Raw genomic sequence first — 16774 nt, 5'->3', positions numbered from 1 at the left:
GCACGCTTCCGCTGCGCCACTCTGCTATCTCGGTCACATGGTTCTTGGTGTTCACTTTTTCGGTCAAACAGGATTTGGGTCGGACCTGCAGTTGATAAATTCCGAACTGTCGTCTCCATCCAGAATACGCACATTCGTGTGCTGATTTGAATGCCGTTTCTGGGATGTGCAGGTTTACAGTTGAGTTTTGATTTGAGGAGTTAACCCTTCTATACGCTGTCATTCAGCTGCTCAGAGGTGTTTTTGTTTCCTCAACACACTTTACAAGCCTTCCATTGTAGCAGTCTTAATTTTCTTTCAAAATTCCAGTTCACCCGACTCCATTTATGGTAGTGTGGCTGAGCGGTCTAAGGCGCTGGATTAAGGCTCCAGTCTCAGTTGAGGCGTGGGTTCAAATCTCACCACTGCCAAGCAGAGTGCAGTTAAAGTAGTGTACTACAGTGTCAGGTGTTTACTATTCACATTCAACTTATACATACGGATAGCCAAGATTGTATGTTCTGTCATTCTATTCTTTCTAATCCACTGTACTCCTGTTCCTTCTGGAACTACATATACGTTTGACGATGGACCAGTTGGGTAAACTCAGATTTTTAGGTCTCCTCTCCGGTGTCTATCGTCTCTCTTTCTACATTGGTCAAATTGTATAAAGGTAGATTTTTCCACTCAAAAGAGATTGAACTGTGGAAACGGTCGCTTCTCATGTGCAAGATCAGATTGAAAGAAACATCTTGTATCTCACCAAGATTGGATAATTTTTTTGGACAACATTCAAAGGGATGATCCAAGACACTTTGGAATCTGCCTCAGATAGCAGAGAATGGTTTCGATCCATCGACCTCTGGGTTATGGGCCCAGCACGCTTCCACTGCGCCACTCTGCTATTGGGAACGCAAGGTTCCTGTTGTTCACTTTTTCGGCAAAACAGTAATAGGGTCGGACCTGCAGTTGATAAAACCCGAACTGTCGTCTCCATCCAGAATACGCACATTCGTGTGCTGATTTGAAACCGTTTTTGTGATGTGTAGGTTGACAGTTGAGTTTTGACTTGAGGAGTTAACCCTTCTATACGCTGTCCTTCACCTGCCCAAAAGTGTTTGGGTTTACATGGGCGTTTGTCGAAGCCTTCATTCTTTTTGAAATTCCAATACGAAATTCTAGGCGTGCGGTAGTGTGGCCGAGCGGTCTAAGGCGCTGGATTTAGGCTCCAGTCTCAGATGAGGCGTGGGTTCAAATCCCACCACTGCCAAGCTGAGTTCAGTTCAAGTAATGTACTGCAATTTGATGTTGTTGTATTTCAGATACAACTTATACATACGGAAAGACAAGATTGTATTTTCTCTCACTCTCCTCTATCTCATCCACTGTACTCTTGTGCCTTCTGGAACTACATATATGTGTGACTATGGACCAGGTGGGTAACCCTAGTTTTTGAGGTCTTCTCTCTGGTGCCTATAGTCTCTTGTTGTCCATGGTCAAAGTGAATAAAGGCAGATTTTTCCACTGAAAAGTGATTGAACTGTGGAAACCGTCGCTTACCATGCGCAAGATCCGATTGAAAGAAATATCTTGTATCTCATCAAGATAATCACTTGAAAAAGGTTTTTTTGAACAACATCCAAAGGTTAGATCTTAGATACCAAGAAGTCGGCCTTGGACAGCAGAGGATGGTCTCGATCCATCGACCTCTTGGTTATAGGCCCAGCACGCTTCCGCGGCACCACTCTGCTGTTCGGACGGCATGGTTCCTGTTGTTCACTCTTTCGGTCAAAGAGGAATTGGGTCGGACCTGCAGTTGATAAATCCCGAACTGTCTTCTCCATCCAGAATCCGCACATTTGTGTGATGATTTAAATGCCGTTTCTGTGATGTGCAGGTTGACAGTTGAGTTTTGACTTTCGGAGTGAACACTTCTGTACGCTGTCATTCACCTGCTCAGAGGTGTTTTTGTTTCCTCAACACACTTTACAAGCCTTCCAATGTAGCGGTGTTAATTTTCTTTCAAAATTCCAGTGCACCCAACTCAATTTATGGTAGTGTGGCCGAGCGGTCTAAGGCGCTGGATTAAGGCTCCAGTCTTAGTTGAGGCGTGGGTTCAAATCCCACCACTGCCAAGCAGAGTGCTGTTAAAGTAGTGTACTGCAGTGTAAGTTGTTTACTATTCACATACAACTTATGCATACGGATAGCCAAGATTGTACGTTCCGTCACTCAATTCTTTCTGATCCACTGTACTCCTGTTCCTTCTGGAACTACATATACGTTTGACGATGGATCAGCTGGGTAAACTCAGATTTTTAGGTCTCCTCTCCGGTGCCTATCGTCTCTCTTTGTACATTGGTCAAATTGTATAAAGGTAGAATTTTCCACTGAAAAGAGATTGAAAAGTGGAAACGGTCGCTTATCATGTGCAAGATCCGATTGAAAGAAACATCTTGTATCTCATCAAGATAATCACTTGGAAACATTTTTTGAACAAGATCCAAAGGGACGACCCAAGATGCTTTGGAATCGGCCTCAGATAGCAGAGAATGGTTTCGATCCATCGACCTCTGGGTTATGGGCCCAGCACGCTTCCGCTGCGCCACTCTGCTATCTCGGTCACATGGTTCTTGGTGTTCACTTTTTCGGTCAAACAGGAATTGGGTCGAACCTGCAGTTGATAAATTCCGAACTGTCGTCTCCATCCAGAATACGCACATTCGTGTGCTGATTTGAATGCCGTTTCTGGGATGTGCAGGTTTACAGTTGAGTTTTGATTTGAGGAGTTAACCCTTCTATACGCTGTCATTCATCTGCTCAGAGGTGTTTTAGTTTCCTCAACACACTTTACAAGCCTTCCATTGGAGCAGTCTTAATTTTCTTTCAAAATTCCAGTTCACCCGACTCCATTAATTGTAGTGTGGCTGAACGGTCTAAGGCGCTGGATTAATGCTCCAGTCTCAGTTGAGGCGTGGGTTCAAATCTCACCACTGCAAAGCAGAGTGCAGTTAAAGTAGTGTACTACAGTGTCAGGTGTTTACTATTCACATTCAACTTATACATACGGATAGCCAAGATTGTATGTTCTGTCATTCTATTCTTTCTAATCCACTGTACTCCTGTTCCTTCTGGAACTACATATACGTTTGACGATGGACCAGCTGGGTAAACTCAGATTTTTAGGTCTCCTCTCCGGTGCCTATCGTCTCTCTTTCTACATTGGTCAAATTGTATAAAGGTAGATTTTTCCACTGAAAAGAGATTGAACTGTGGAAACGGTCGCTTATCATGTGCAAGATCAGATTGAAAGAAACATCTTGTATCTCACCAAGATTGGATAAATTTTTTGGACAACATTCAAAGGGATGATCCAAGACGCTTTGGAATCTGCCTCAGATAGCAGAGAAAGGTTTCGATCCATCGACCTCTGGGTTATGGGCCCAGCACGCTTCCACTGCGCCACTCTGCTATTGGGAACGCAAGGTTCCTGTTGTTCACTTTTTCGGCCAAACAGTAATAGGGTCGGACCTGCAGTTGATAAAACCCGAACTGTCGTCTCCATCCAGAATACGCACATTCGTGTGCTGATTTGAAACCGTTTTTGTGATGTGTAGGTTGACAGTTGAGTTTTGACTTGAGGAGTTAACCCTTCTATACGCTGTCCTTCACCTGCCCAAAAGTGTTTGGGTTTACATGGGCGTTTGTCGAAGCCTTCATTCTTTTTGAAATTCCAATACGAAATTCTAGGCGTGCGGTAGTGTGGCCGAGCGGTCTAAGGCGCTGGATTTAGGCTCCAGTCTCACATGAGGCGTGGGTTCAAATCCCACCACTGCCAAGCTGAGTTCAGTTCAAGTAATGTACTGCAATTTGATGTTGTTGTATTTCAGATACAACTTATACATACGGAAAGACAAGATTGTATTTTCTCTCACTCTCCTCTATCTCATCCACTGTACTCTTGTGCCTTCTGGAACTACATATATGTGTGACTATGGACCAGGTGGGTAACCCTAGTTTTTGAGGTCTTCTCTCTGGTGCCTATAGTCTCTTGTTGTCCATGGTCAAAGTGAATAAAGGCAGATTTTTCCACTGAAAAGTGATTGAACTGTGGAAACCGTCGCTTACCATGCGCAAGATCCGATTGAAAGAAATATCTTGTATCTCATCAAGATTATCACTTGAAAAAGGTTTTTTTGAACAACATCCATAGGTTAGATCTTAGATACCAAGAAGTCGGCCTTGGACAGCAGAGGATGGTCTCGATCCATCGACCCCTGGGTTATAGGCCCAGCACGCTTCCGCGGCACCACTCTGCTGTTCGGACGGCATGGTTCCTGTTGTTCACTCTTTCGGTCAAAGAGGAATTGGGTCGGACCTGCAGTTGATAAATCCCGAACTGTCTTCACCATCCAGAATACGCACATTTGTGTGATGATTTAAATGCCGTTTCTGTGATGTGCAGGTTGACAGTTGAGTTTTGACTTTCGGAGTGAACCCTTCTGTACGCTGTCATTCACCTGCTCAGAGGTGTTTTTGTTTCCTCAACACACTTTACAAGCCTTCCAATGTAGCTGTGTTAATTTTCTTTCAAAATTCCAGTGCACCCAACTCAATTTATGGTAGTGTGGCCGAGCGGTCTAAGGCGCTGGATTAAGGCTCCAGTCTCAGTTGAGGCGTGGGTTCAAATCCCACCACTGCCAAGCAGAGTGCTGTTAAAGTAGTGTACTGCAGTGTAAGTTGTTTACTATTTACATACAACTTATGCATACGGATAGCCAAGATTGTACGTTCCGTCACTCAATTCTTTCTGATCCACTGTACTCCTGTTCCTTCTGGAACTACATATACGTTTGACGATGGATCAGCTGGGTAAACTCAGATTTTTAGGTCTCCTCTCCGGTGCCTATCGTCTCTCTTTGTACATTGGTCAAATTGTATAAAGGTAGAATTTTCCACTGAAAAGAGATTGAAAAGTGGAAACGGTCGCTTATCATGTGCAAGATCCGATTGAAAGAAACATCTTGTATCTCATCAAGATAATCACTTGGAAACATTTTTTGAACAAGATCCAAAGGGACGACCCAAGATGCTTTGGAATCGGCCTCAGATAGCAGAGAATGGTTTCGATCCATCGACCTCTGGGTTATGGGCCCAGCACGCTTCCGCTGCGCCACTCTGCTATCTCGGTCACATGGTTCTTGGTGTTCACTTTTTCGGTCAAACAGGAATTGGGTCGGACCTGCAGTTGATAAATTCCGAACTGTCGTCTCCATCCAGAATACGCACATTCGTGTGCTGATTTGAATGCCGTTTCTGGGATGTGCAGGTTTACAGCTGAGTTTTGATTTGAGGAGTTAACCCTTCTATACGCTGTCATTCAGCTGCTCAGAGGTGTTTTTGTTTCCTCAACACACTTTACAAGCCTTCCATTGTAGCAGTCTTAATTTTCTTTCAAAATTCCAGTTCACCCGACTCCATTTATGGTAGTGTGGCTGAGCGGTCTAAGGCGCTGGATTAAGGCTCCAGTCTCAGTTGAGGCGTGGGTTCAAATCTCACCACTGCCAAGCAGAGTGCAATTAAAGTAGTGTACTACAGTGTCAGGTGTTTACTATTCACATTCAACTTATACATACGGATAGCCAAGATTATATGTTCTGTCATTCTATTCTTTCTAATCCACTGTACTCCTGTTCCTTCTGGAACTACATATACGTTTGACGATGGACCAGTTGGGTAAACTCAGATTTTTAGGTCTCCTCTCCGGTGCCTATCGTCTCTCTTTCTACATTGGTCAAATTGTATAAAGGTAGATTTTTCCACTGAAAAGAGATTGAACTGTGGAAACGGTCGCTTATCATGTGCAAGATCAGATTGAAAGAATCATCTTGTATCTCACCAAGATTGGATAAATATTTTGGACAACATTCGAAGGGATGAGCCAAGACGCTTTGGAATCTGCCTCAGATAGCAGAGAATGGTTTCGATCCATCGACCTCTGGGTTATGGGCCCAGCACGCTTCCACTGCGCCACTCTGCTATTGGGAACGCAAGGTTCCTGTTGTTCACTTTTTCGGCCAAACAGTAATAGGGTCGGACCTGCAGTTGATAAAACCCGAACTGTCGTCTCCATCCAGAATACGCACATTCGTGTGCTGATTTGAAACCGTTTTTGTGATGTGTAGGTTGACAGTTGAGTTTTGACTTGAGGAGTTAACCCTTCTATACGCTGTCCTTCACCTGCCCAAAAGTGTTTGGGTTTACATGGGCGTTTGTCGAAGCCTTCATTCTTTTTGAAATTCCAATACGAAATTCTAGGCGTGCGGTAGTGTGGCCGAGCGGTCTAAGGCACTGGATTTAGGCTCCAGTCTCACATGAGGCGTGGGTTCCAATCCCACCACTGCCAAGCTGAGTTCAGTTCAAGTAATGTACTGCAATTTGATGTTGTTGTATTTCAGATACAACTCATACATACGGAAAGACAAGATTGTATTTTCTCTCACTCTCCTCTATCTCATCCACTGTACTCTTGTGCCTTCTCGAACTACATATATGTGTGACTATGGACCAGGTGGGTAACCCTAGTTTTTGAGGTCTTCTCTCTGGTGCCTATAGTCTCTTGTTGTCCATGGTCAAAGTGAATAAAGGCAGATTTTTCCACTGAAAAGTGATTGAACTGTGGAAACCGTCGCTTACCATGCGCAAGATCCGATTGAAAGAAATATCTTGTATCTCATCAAGATAATCACTTGAAAAAGGTTTTTTTGAACAACATCCAAAGGTTAGATCTTAGATACCAAGAAGTCGGCCTTGGACAGCAGAGGATGGTCTCGATCCATCGACCTCTTGGTTATAGGCCCAGCACGCTTCCGCGGCACCACTCTGCTGTTCGGACGGCATGGTTCCTGTTGTTCAGTCTTTCGGTCAAAGAGGAATTGGGTCGGACCTGCAGTTGATAAATCCCGAACTGTCTTCTCCATCCAGAATCCGCACATTTGTGTGATGATTTAAATGCCGTTTCTGTGATGTGCAGGTTGACAGTTGAGTTTTGACTTTCGGAGTGAACCCTTCTGTACGATGTCATTCACCTGCTCAGAGGTGTTTTTGTTTCCTCAACACACTTTACAAGCCTTCCAATGTAGCGGTGTTAATTTTCTTTCAAAATTCCAGTGCACCCAACTCAATTTATGGTAGTGTGGCCGAGCGGTCTAAGGCGCTGGATTAAGGCTCCAGTCTCAGTTGAGGCGTGGGTTCAAATCCCACCACTGCCAAGCAGAGTGCTGTTAAAGTAGTGTACTGCAGTGTTAGTTGTTTACTATTCACATACAACTTATGCATACGGATAGCCAAGATTGTACGTTCCGTCACTCAATTCTTTCTGATCCACTGTACTCCTGTTCCTTCTGGAACTACATATACGTTTGACGATGGATCAGCTGGGTAAACTCAGATTTTTAGGTCTCCTCTCCGGTGCCTATCGTCTCTCTTTGTACATTGGTCAAATTGTATAAAGGTAGAATTTTCCACTGAAAAGAGATTGAAATGTGGAAACGGTCGCTTATCATGTGCAAGATCCGATTGAAAGAAACATCTTTTATCTCATCAAGATAATCACTTGGAAACATTTTTTGAACAAGATCCAAAGGGACGACCCAAGATGCTTTGGAATCGGCCTCAGATAGCAGAGAATGGTTTCGATCCATCGACCTCTGGGTTATGGGCCCAGCACGCTTCCTCTGCGCCACTCTGCTATCTCGGTCACATGGTTCTTGGTGTTCACTTTTTCGGTCAAACAGGAATTGGGTCGGACCTGCAGTTGATAAATTCCGAACTGTCGTCTCCATCCAGAATACGCACATTCGTGTGCTGATTTGAATGCCGTTTCTGGGATGTGCAGGTTTACAGTTGAGTTTTGATTTGAGGAGTTAACCCTTCTATACGCTGTCATTCATCTGCTCAGAGGTGTTTTAGTTTCCTCAACACACTTTACAAGCCTTCCATTGTAGCAGTCTTAATTTTCTTTCAAAATTCCAGTTCACCCGACTCCATTAATTGTAGTGTGGCTGAACGGTCTAAGGCGCTGGATTAATGCTCCAGTCTCAGTTGAGGCGTGGGTTCAAATCTCACCACTGCCAAGCAGAGTGCAGTTAAAGTAGTGTACTACAGTGTCAGGTGTTTACTATTCACATTCAACTTATACATACGGATAGCCAAGATTGTATGTTCTGTCATTCTATTCTTTCTAATCCACTGTACTCCTGTTCCTTCTGGAACTACATATACGTTTGACGATGGACCAGCTGGGTAAACTCAGATTTTTAGGTCTCCTCTCCGGTGCCTATCGTCTCTCTTTCTACATTGGTCAAATTGTATAAAGGTAGATTTTTCCACTGAAAAGAGATTGAACTGTGGAAACGGTCGCTTATCATGTGCAAGATCAGATTGAAAGAAACATCTTGTATCTCACCAAGATTGGATACATTTTTTGGACAACATTCAAAGGGATGATCCAAGACGCTTTGGAATCTGCCTCAGATAGCAGAGAATGGTTTTGATCCATCGACCTCTGGGTTATGGGCCCAGCACGCTTCCGCGGCACCACTCTGCTGTTCGGAAGGCATGGTTCCTGTTGTTCACTCTTTCGGTCAAAGAGGAATTGGGTCGGACCTGCAGTTGATAAATCCCGAACTGTCTTCTCCATCCAGAATACGCACATTTGTGTGATGATTTAAATGCCGTTTCTGTGATGTGCAGGTTGACAGTTGAGTTTTGACTTTCGGAGTGAACCCTTCTGTACGCTGTCATTCACCTGCTCAGAGGTGTTTTTGTTTCCTCAACACACTTTACAAGCCTTCCAATGTAGCGGTGTTAATTTTCTTTCAAAATTCCAGTGCACCCAACTCAATTTATGGTAGTGTGGCCGAGCGGTCTAAGGCGCTGGATTAAGGCTCCAGTCTCAGTTGAGGCGTGGGTTCAAATCCCACCACTGCCAAGCAGAGTTCTGTTAAAGTAGTGTACTGCTGTGTAAGTTGTTTACTATTCACATACAACTTATACATACGGATAGCCAAGATTGTACGTTCCGTCACTGAATTCTTTCTGATCCACTGTACTCCTGTTCCTTCTGGAACGACATATACGTTTGACGATGGACCAGCTGGGTAAACTCAGATTTTTAGGTCTCCTCTCCGGTGCCTATCGTCTCTCTTTGTACATTGGTCAAATTGTATAAAGGCAGAATTTTCCACTGAAAAGAGATTGAAATGTGGAAACGGTCGCTTATCATGTGCAAGATCCGATTGAAAGAAACATCTTGTATCTCATCAAGATAATCACTTGGAAACATTTTTTGAACAAGATCCAAAGGGACGACCCAAGATGCTTTGGAATCGGCCTAAGATAGCAGAGAATGGTTTCGATCCATCGACCTCTGGGTTATGGGCCCAGCACGCTTCCGCTGCGCCACTCTGCTATCTCGGTCACATGGTTCTTGGTGTTCACTTTTTCAGTCAAACAGGAATTGGGTAGGACCTGCAGTTGATAAATTCCGAACTGTCGTCTCCATCCAGAATACGCACATTCGTGTGCTGATTTGAATGCCGTTTCTGGGATGTGCAGGTTTACAGTTGAGTTTTGATTTGAGGAGTTAACCCTTCTTTACGCTGTAATTCAGCTGCTCAGAGGTGTTTTTGTTTCCTCAACACACTTTACAAGCCTTCCATTGTAGCAGTCTTAATTTTCTTTCAAAATTCCAGTTCACCCGACTCCATTAATGGTAGTGTGGCTGAGCGGTCTAAGGCGCTGGATTAAGGCTCCAGTCTCAGTTGAGGCGTGGGTTCAAATCTCACCACTGCCAAGCAGAGTGCAGTTAAAGTAGTGTACTCCAGTGTCAGGTGTTTACTATTCACATTCAACTTATACATACGGATAGCCAACATTGTATGTTCTGTCATTCTATTCTTTCTAATCCACTGTACTCCTGTTCCTTCTGGAACTACATATACGTTTGACGATGGACCATCTGGGTAAACTCAGATTTTTAGGTCTCCTCTCCGGTGCCTATCGTCTCTCTTTCTACATTGGTCAAATTGTATAAAGGTAGATTTTTCCACTGAAAAGAGATTGAACTGTGGAAACGGTCGCTTATCATGTGCAAGATCAGATTGAAAGAAACATCTTGTATCTCACCAAGATTGGATAAATTTTTTGGACAACATTCAAAGGGATGATCCAAGATGCTTTGGAATCTGCCTCAGATAGCAGAGAATGGTTTCGATCCATCGACCTCTGGGTTATGGGCCCAGCACGCTTCCACTGCGCCACTCTGCTATTGGGATTGCAAGGTTCCTGTTGTTCACTTTTTCGGCCAAACAGTAATAGGGTCGGACCTGCAGTTGATAAAACCCGAACTGTCGTCTCCATCCAGAATACGCACATTCGTGTGCTGATTTGAAACCGTTTTTGTGATGTGTAGGTTGACAGTTGAGTTTTGACTTGAGGAGTTAACCCTTCTATACGCTGTCCTTCACCTGCCCAAAAGTGTTTGGGTTTACATGGGCGTTTGTCGAAGCCTTCATTCTTTTTGATATTCCAATACGAAATTCTAGGCGTGCGGTAGTGTGGCCGAGCGGTCTAAGGCGCTGGATTTAGGCTCCAGTCTCACATGAGGTGTGGGTTCAAATCCCACCACTGCCAAGCTGAGTTCAGTTCAAGTAATGTACTGCAATTTGGTGTTGTTGTATTTCAGATACAACTTATACATACGGAAAGACAAGATTGTATTTTCTCTCACTCTCCTCTATCTCATCCACTGTACTCTTGTGCCTTCTGGAACTACATATATGTGTGACTATGGACCAGGTGGGTAACCCTAGTTTTTGAGGTCTTCTCTCTGGTGCCTATAGTCTCTTGTTGTCCATGGTCAAAGTGAATAAAGGCAGATTTTTCCACTGAAAAGTGATTGAACTGTGGAAACCGTCGCTTACCATGCGCAAGATCCGATTGAAAGAAATATCTTGTATCTCATCAAGATAATCACTTGAAAAAGGTTTTTTTGAACAACATCCATAGGTTAGATCTTAGATACCAAGAAGTCGGCCTTGGACAGCAGAGGATGGTCTCGATCCATCGACCCCTGGGTTATAGGCCCAGCACGCTTCCGCGGCACCACTCTGCTGTTCGGACGGCATGCTTCCTGTTGTTCACTCTTTCGGTCAAAGAGGAATTGGGTCGGACCTGCAGTTGATAAATCCCGAACTGTCTTCTCCATCCAGAATACGCACATTTGTGTGATGATTTAAATGCCGTTTCTGTGATGTGCAGGTTGACAGTTGAGTTTTGACTTTCGGAGTGAACCCTTCTGTACGCTGTCATTCACCTGCTCAGAGGTGTTTTTGTTTCCTCAACACACTTTACAAGCCTCCCAATGTAGCGGTGTTAATTTTCTTTCAAAATTCCAGTGCACCCAACTCAATTTATGGTAGTGTGGCCGAGCGGTCTAAGGCGCTGGATTAAGGCTCCAGTCTCAGTTGAGGCGTGGGTTCAAATCCCACCACTGCCAAGCAGAGTGCTGTTAAAGTAGTGTACTGCTGTGTAAGTTGTTTACTATTCACATACAACTTATACATACGGATAGCCAAGATTGTACGTTCCGTCACTCAATTCTTTCTGATCCACTGTACTCCTGTTCCTTCTGGTACTACATATACGTTTGACGATGGACCAGCTGGGTAAACTCAAATTTTTAGGTCTCCTCTCCGGTGCCTATCGTCTCTCTTTGTACATTGGTCAAATTGTATAAAGGCAGAATTTTCCACTGAAAAGAGATTGAAATGTGGAAACGGTCGCTTATCATGTGCAAGATCCGATTGAAAGAAACATCTTGTATCTCATCAAGATAATCACTTGGAAACATTTTTTGAACAAGATCCAAAGGGACGACCCAAGATGCTTTGGTATCGGCCTCAGATAGCAGAGAATGGTTTCGATCCATCGACCTCTGGGTTATGGGCCCAGCACGCTTCCGCTGCGCCACTCTGCTATCTCGGTCACATGGTTCTTGGTGTTCACTTTTTCGGTCAAACAGGAATTGGGTCGGACCTGCAGTTGATAAATTCCGAACTGTCGTCTCCATCCAGAATACGCACATTCGTGTGCTGATTTGAATGCCGTTTCTGGGATGTGCAGGTTTACAGTTGAGTTTTGATTTGAGGAGTTAACCCTTCTATACGCTGTCATTCAGCTGCTCAGAGGTGTTTTTGTTTCCTCAACACACTTTACAAGCCTTCCATTGTAGCAGTCTTAATTTTCTTTCAAAATTCCAGTTCACCCGACTCCATTTATGGTAGTGTGGCTGAGCGGTCTAAGGCGCTGGATTAAGGCTCCAGTCTCAGTTGAGGCGTGGGTTCAAATCTCACCACTGCCAAGCAGAGTGCAGTTAAAGTAGTGTACTACAGTGTCAGGTGTTTACTATTCACATTCAATTTATACATACGGATAGCCAAGATTGTATGTTCTGTCATTATATTCTTTCTAATCCACTGTACTCCTGTTCCTTCTGGAACTACATATACGTTTGACGATGGACCAGTTGGGTAAACTCAGATTTTTAGGTCTCCTCTCCGGTGTCTATCGTCTCTCTTTCTACATTGGTCAAATTGTATAAAGGTAGATTTTTCCACTGAAAAGAGATTGAACTGTGGAAACGGTCGCTTCTCATGTGCAAGATCAGATTGAAAGAAACATCTTGTATCTCACCAAGATTGGATAAATTTTTTGGACAACATTCAAAGGGATGATCCAAGACGCTTTGGAATCTGCCTCAGATAGCAGAGAATGGTTTCGATCCATCGACCTCTGGGTTATGGGCCCAGCACGCTTCCACTGCGCCACTCTGCTATTGGGAACGCAAGGTTCCTGTTGTTCACTTTTTCGGCCAAACAGTAATAGGGTCGGACCTGCAGTTGATAAAACCCGAACTGTCGTCTCCATCCAGAATACGCACATTCGTGTGCTGATTTGAAACCGTTTTTGTGATGTGTAGGTTGACAGTTGAGTTTTGACTTGAGGAGTTAACCCTTCTATACGCTGTCCTTCACCTGCCCAAAAGTGTTTGGGTTTACATGGGCGTTTGTCGAAGCGTTCATTCTTTTTGAAATTCCAATACGAAATTCTAGGCGTGCGGTAGTGTGGCCGAGCGGTCTAAGGCGCTGGATTTAGGCTCCAGTCTCACATGAGGCGTGGGTTCAAATCCCACCACTGCCAAGCTGAGTTCAGTTCAAGTAATGTACTGCAATTTGATGTTGTTGTATTTCAGATACAACTTATACATACGGAAAGACAAGATTGTATTTTCTCTCACTCTCCTCTATCTCATCCACTGTACTCTTGTGCCTTCTGGAACTACATATATGTGTGACTATGGACCAGGTGGGTAACCCTAGTTTTTGAGGTCTTCTCTCTGGTGCCTATAGTCTCTTGTTGTCCATGGTCAAAGTGAATAAAGGCAGATTTTTCCACTGAAAAGTGATTGAACTGTGGAAACCGTCGCTTACCATGCGCAAGATCCGATTGAAAGAAATATCTTGTATCTCATCAAGATAATCACTTGAAAAAGGTTTTTTTGAACAACATCCAAAGGTTAGATCTTAGATACCAAGAAGTCGGCCTTGGACAGCAGAGGATGGTCTCGATCCATCGACCTCTTGGTTATAGGCCCAGCACGCTTCCGCGGCACCACTCTGCTGTTCGGACGGCATGGTTCCTGTTGTTCACTCTTTCGGTCAAAGAGGAATTGGGTCGGACCTGCAGTTGATAAATCCCGAACTGTCTTCTCCATCCAGAATACGCACATTTGTGTGATGATTTAAATGCCGTTTCTGTGATGTGCAGGTTGACAGTTGAGTTTTGACTTTCGGAGTGAACCCTTCTGTACGCTGTCATTCACCTGCTCAGAGGAGTTTTTGTTTCCTCAACACACTTTACAAGCCTTCCAATGTAGCGGTGTTAATTTTCTTTCAAAATTCCAGTGCACCCAACTCAATTTATGGTAGTGTGGCCGAGCGGTCTAAGGCGCTGGATTAAGGCTCCAGTCTCAGTTGAGGCGTGGGTTCAAATCCCACCACTGCCAAGCAGAGTGCTGTTAAAGTAGTGTACTGCTGTGTAAGTTGTTTACTATTCACATACAACTTATACATACGGATAGCCAAGATTGTACGTTCCGTCACTCAATTCTTTCTGATCCACTGTACTCCTGTTCCTTCTGGTACTACATATACGTTTGACGATGGACCAGCTGGGTAAACTCAAATTTTTAGGTCTCCTCTCCGGTGCCTATCGTCTCTCTTTGTACATTGGTCAAATTGTATAAAGGCAGAATTTTCCACTGAAAAGAGATTGAAATGTGGAAACGGTCGCTTATCATGTGCAAGATCCGATTGAAAGAAACATCTTGTATCTCATCAAGATAATCACTTGGAAACATTTTTTGAACAAGATCCAAAGGGACGACCCAAGATGCTTTGGTATCGGCCTCAGATAGCAGAGAATGGTTTCGATCCATCGACCTCTGGGTTATGGGCCCAGCACGCTTCCGCTGCGCCACTCTGCTATCTCGGTCACATGGTTCTTGGTGTTCACTTTTTCGGTCAAACAGGAATTGGGTCGGACCTGCAGTTGATAAATTCCGAACTGTCGTCTCCATCCAGAATACGCACATTCGTGTGCTGATTTGAATGCCGTTTCTGGGATGTGCAGGTTTACAGTTGAGTTTTGATTTGAGGAGTTAACCCTTCTATACGCTGTCATTCAACTGCTCAGAGGTGTTTTTGTTTCCTCAACACACTTTACAAGCCTTCCATTGTAGCAGTCTTAATTTTCTTTCAAAATTCCAGTTCACCCGACTCCATTTATGGTAGTGTGGCTGAGCGGTCTAAGGCGCTGGATTAAGGCTCCAGTCTCAGTTGAGGCGTGGGTTCAAATCTCACCACTGCCAAGCAGAGTGCAGTTAAAGTAGTGTACTACAGTGTCAGGTGTTTACTATTCACATTCAACTTATACATACGGATAGCCAAGATTGTATGTTCTGTCATTATATTCTTTCTAATCCACTGTACTCCTGTTCCTTCTGGAACTACATATACGTTTGACGATGGACCAGTTGGGTAAACTCAGATTTTTAGGTCTCCTCTCCGGTGTCTATCGTCTTTCTTTCTACATTGGTCAAATTGTATAAAGGTAGATTTTTCCACTGAAAAGAGATTGAACTGTGGAAACGGTCGCTTCTCATGTGCAAGATCAGATTGAAAGAAACATCTTGTATCTCACCAAGATTGGATAAATTTTTTGGACAACATTCAAAGGGATGATCCAAGACGCTTTGGAATCTGCCTCAGATAGCAGAGAATGGTTTCGATCCATCGACCTCTGGGTTATGGGCCCAGCACGCTTCCACTGCGCCACTCTGCTATTGGGAACGCAAGGTTCCTGATGTTCACTTTTTCGGCCAAACAGTAATAGGGTCGGACCTGCAGTTGATAAAACCCGAACTGTCGTCTCCATCCAGAATACGCACATTCGTGTGCTGATTTGAAACCGTTTTTGTGATGTGTAGGTTGACAGTTGAGTTTTGACTTGAGGAGTTAACCCTTCTATACGCTGTCCTTCACCTGCCCAAAAGTGTTTGGGTTTACATGGGCGTTTGTCGAAGCCTTCATTCTTTTTGAAATTCCAATACGAAATTCTAGGCGTGCGGTAGTGTGGCCGAGCGGTCTAAGGCGCTGGATTTAGGCTCCAGTCTCACATGAGGCGTGGGTTCAAATCCCACCACTGCCAAGCTGAGTTCAGTTCAAGTAATGTACTGCAATTTGATGTTGTTGTATTTCAGATACAACTTATACATACGGAAAGACAAGATTGTATTTTCTCTCACTCTCCTCTATCTCATCCACTGTACTCTTGTGCCTTCTGGAACTACATATATGTGTGACTATGGACCAGGTGGGTAACCCTAGTTTTTGAGGTCTTCTCTCTGGTGCCTATAGTCTCTTGTTGTCCATGGTCAAAGTGAATAAAGGCAGATTTTTCCACTGAAAAGTGATTGAACTGTGGAAACCGTCGCTTACCATGCGCAAGATCCGATTGAAAGAAATATCTTGTATCTCATCAAGATAATCACTTGAAAAAGGTTTTTTTGAACAACATCCAAAGGTTAGATCTTAGATACCAAGAAGTCGGCCTTGGACAGCAGAGGATGTCTCGATCCATCGACCCCTGGGTTATAGGCCCAGCACGCTTCCGCGGCACCACTCTGCTGTTCGGACGGCATGGTTCCTGTTGTTCACTCTTTCGGTCAAAGAGGAATTGGGTCGGACCTGCAGTTGATAAATCCCGAACTGTCTTCTCCATCCAGAATACGCACATTTGTGTGATGATTTAAATGCCGTTTCTGTGATGTGCAGGTTGACAGTTGAGTTTTGACTTTCGGAGTGAACCCTTCTGTACGCTGTCATTCACCTGCTCAGAGGTGTTTTTGTTTCCTCAACACACTTTACAAGCCTTCCAATGTAGCGGTGTTAATTTTCTTTCAAAATTCCAGTGCACCCAACTCAATTTATGGTAGTGTGGCCGAGCGGTCTAAGGCGCTGGATTAAGGCTCCAGTCTCAGTTGAGGCGTGGGTTCAAATCCCACCACTGCCAAGCAGAGTGCTGTTAAAGTAGTGTACTGCTGTGTAAGTTGTTTACTATTCACATACTACTTATACATACGGATAGCCAAGATTGTACGTTCCGTCACTCA

At 44.1% G+C, this 16774-nt stretch overlaps 14 non-coding genes across 14 annotated transcripts; all 14 read left to right on the top strand.

Annotated features, from left to right (window-relative positions):
• The first annotated feature begins 1167 nt into the window (after positions 1–1167).
• Positions 1168–1249, top strand: trnal-uag (transfer RNA leucine (anticodon UAG)). The gene has a single exon. It is a non-coding gene; the product is annotated as a tRNA-Leu (tRNA).
• A 783-nt stretch (positions 1250–2032) lies between these two features.
• On the top strand, positions 2033–2114 carry trnal-aag (transfer RNA leucine (anticodon AAG)). The gene has a single exon. It is a non-coding gene; the product is annotated as a tRNA-Leu (tRNA).
• A 782-nt stretch (positions 2115–2896) lies between these two features.
• Positions 2897–2978, top strand: trnai-aau (transfer RNA isoleucine (anticodon AAU)). Its single transcript has one exon. It is a non-coding gene; the product is annotated as a tRNA-Ile (tRNA).
• Positions 2979–3735: 757 nt separating this feature from the next.
• trnal-uag (transfer RNA leucine (anticodon UAG)) lies at positions 3736–3817 on the top strand. The gene has a single exon. It is a non-coding gene; the product is annotated as a tRNA-Leu (tRNA).
• Positions 3818–4600: 783 nt separating this feature from the next.
• Positions 4601–4682, top strand: trnal-aag (transfer RNA leucine (anticodon AAG)). The gene has a single exon. It is a non-coding gene; the product is annotated as a tRNA-Leu (tRNA).
• A 1621-nt stretch (positions 4683–6303) lies between these two features.
• trnal-uag (transfer RNA leucine (anticodon UAG)) lies at positions 6304–6385 on the top strand. Its single transcript has one exon. It is a non-coding gene; the product is annotated as a tRNA-Leu (tRNA).
• Positions 6386–7168: 783 nt separating this feature from the next.
• On the top strand, positions 7169–7250 carry trnal-aag (transfer RNA leucine (anticodon AAG)). Its single transcript has one exon. It is a non-coding gene; the product is annotated as a tRNA-Leu (tRNA).
• A 1639-nt stretch (positions 7251–8889) lies between these two features.
• trnal-aag (transfer RNA leucine (anticodon AAG)) lies at positions 8890–8971 on the top strand. The gene has a single exon. It is a non-coding gene; the product is annotated as a tRNA-Leu (tRNA).
• A 1621-nt stretch (positions 8972–10592) lies between these two features.
• trnal-uag (transfer RNA leucine (anticodon UAG)) lies at positions 10593–10674 on the top strand. Its single transcript has one exon. It is a non-coding gene; the product is annotated as a tRNA-Leu (tRNA).
• A 783-nt stretch (positions 10675–11457) lies between these two features.
• On the top strand, positions 11458–11539 carry trnal-aag (transfer RNA leucine (anticodon AAG)). Its single transcript has one exon. It is a non-coding gene; the product is annotated as a tRNA-Leu (tRNA).
• Positions 11540–13160: 1621 nt separating this feature from the next.
• trnal-uag (transfer RNA leucine (anticodon UAG)) lies at positions 13161–13242 on the top strand. The gene has a single exon. It is a non-coding gene; the product is annotated as a tRNA-Leu (tRNA).
• Positions 13243–14025: 783 nt separating this feature from the next.
• Positions 14026–14107, top strand: trnal-aag (transfer RNA leucine (anticodon AAG)). The gene has a single exon. It is a non-coding gene; the product is annotated as a tRNA-Leu (tRNA).
• A 1621-nt stretch (positions 14108–15728) lies between these two features.
• On the top strand, positions 15729–15810 carry trnal-uag (transfer RNA leucine (anticodon UAG)). The gene has a single exon. It is a non-coding gene; the product is annotated as a tRNA-Leu (tRNA).
• Positions 15811–16592: 782 nt separating this feature from the next.
• trnal-aag (transfer RNA leucine (anticodon AAG)) lies at positions 16593–16674 on the top strand. Its single transcript has one exon. It is a non-coding gene; the product is annotated as a tRNA-Leu (tRNA).
• The last annotated feature ends 100 nt before the right edge of the window (positions 16675–16774 follow it).

Source organism: Idiotropiscis lumnitzeri, chromosome 9 (genome assembly GCF_059441095.1).
Source record: "Idiotropiscis lumnitzeri isolate Australia: NSW breed Sydney's pygmy pipehorse chromosome 9, RoL_Ilum_1.0, whole genome shotgun sequence".
In the NCBI taxonomy this organism is placed as follows: domain Eukaryota; kingdom Metazoa; phylum Chordata; class Actinopteri; order Syngnathiformes; family Syngnathidae; genus Idiotropiscis; species Idiotropiscis lumnitzeri.
This window is presented reverse-complemented; position numbering and strand designations above follow the sequence as displayed.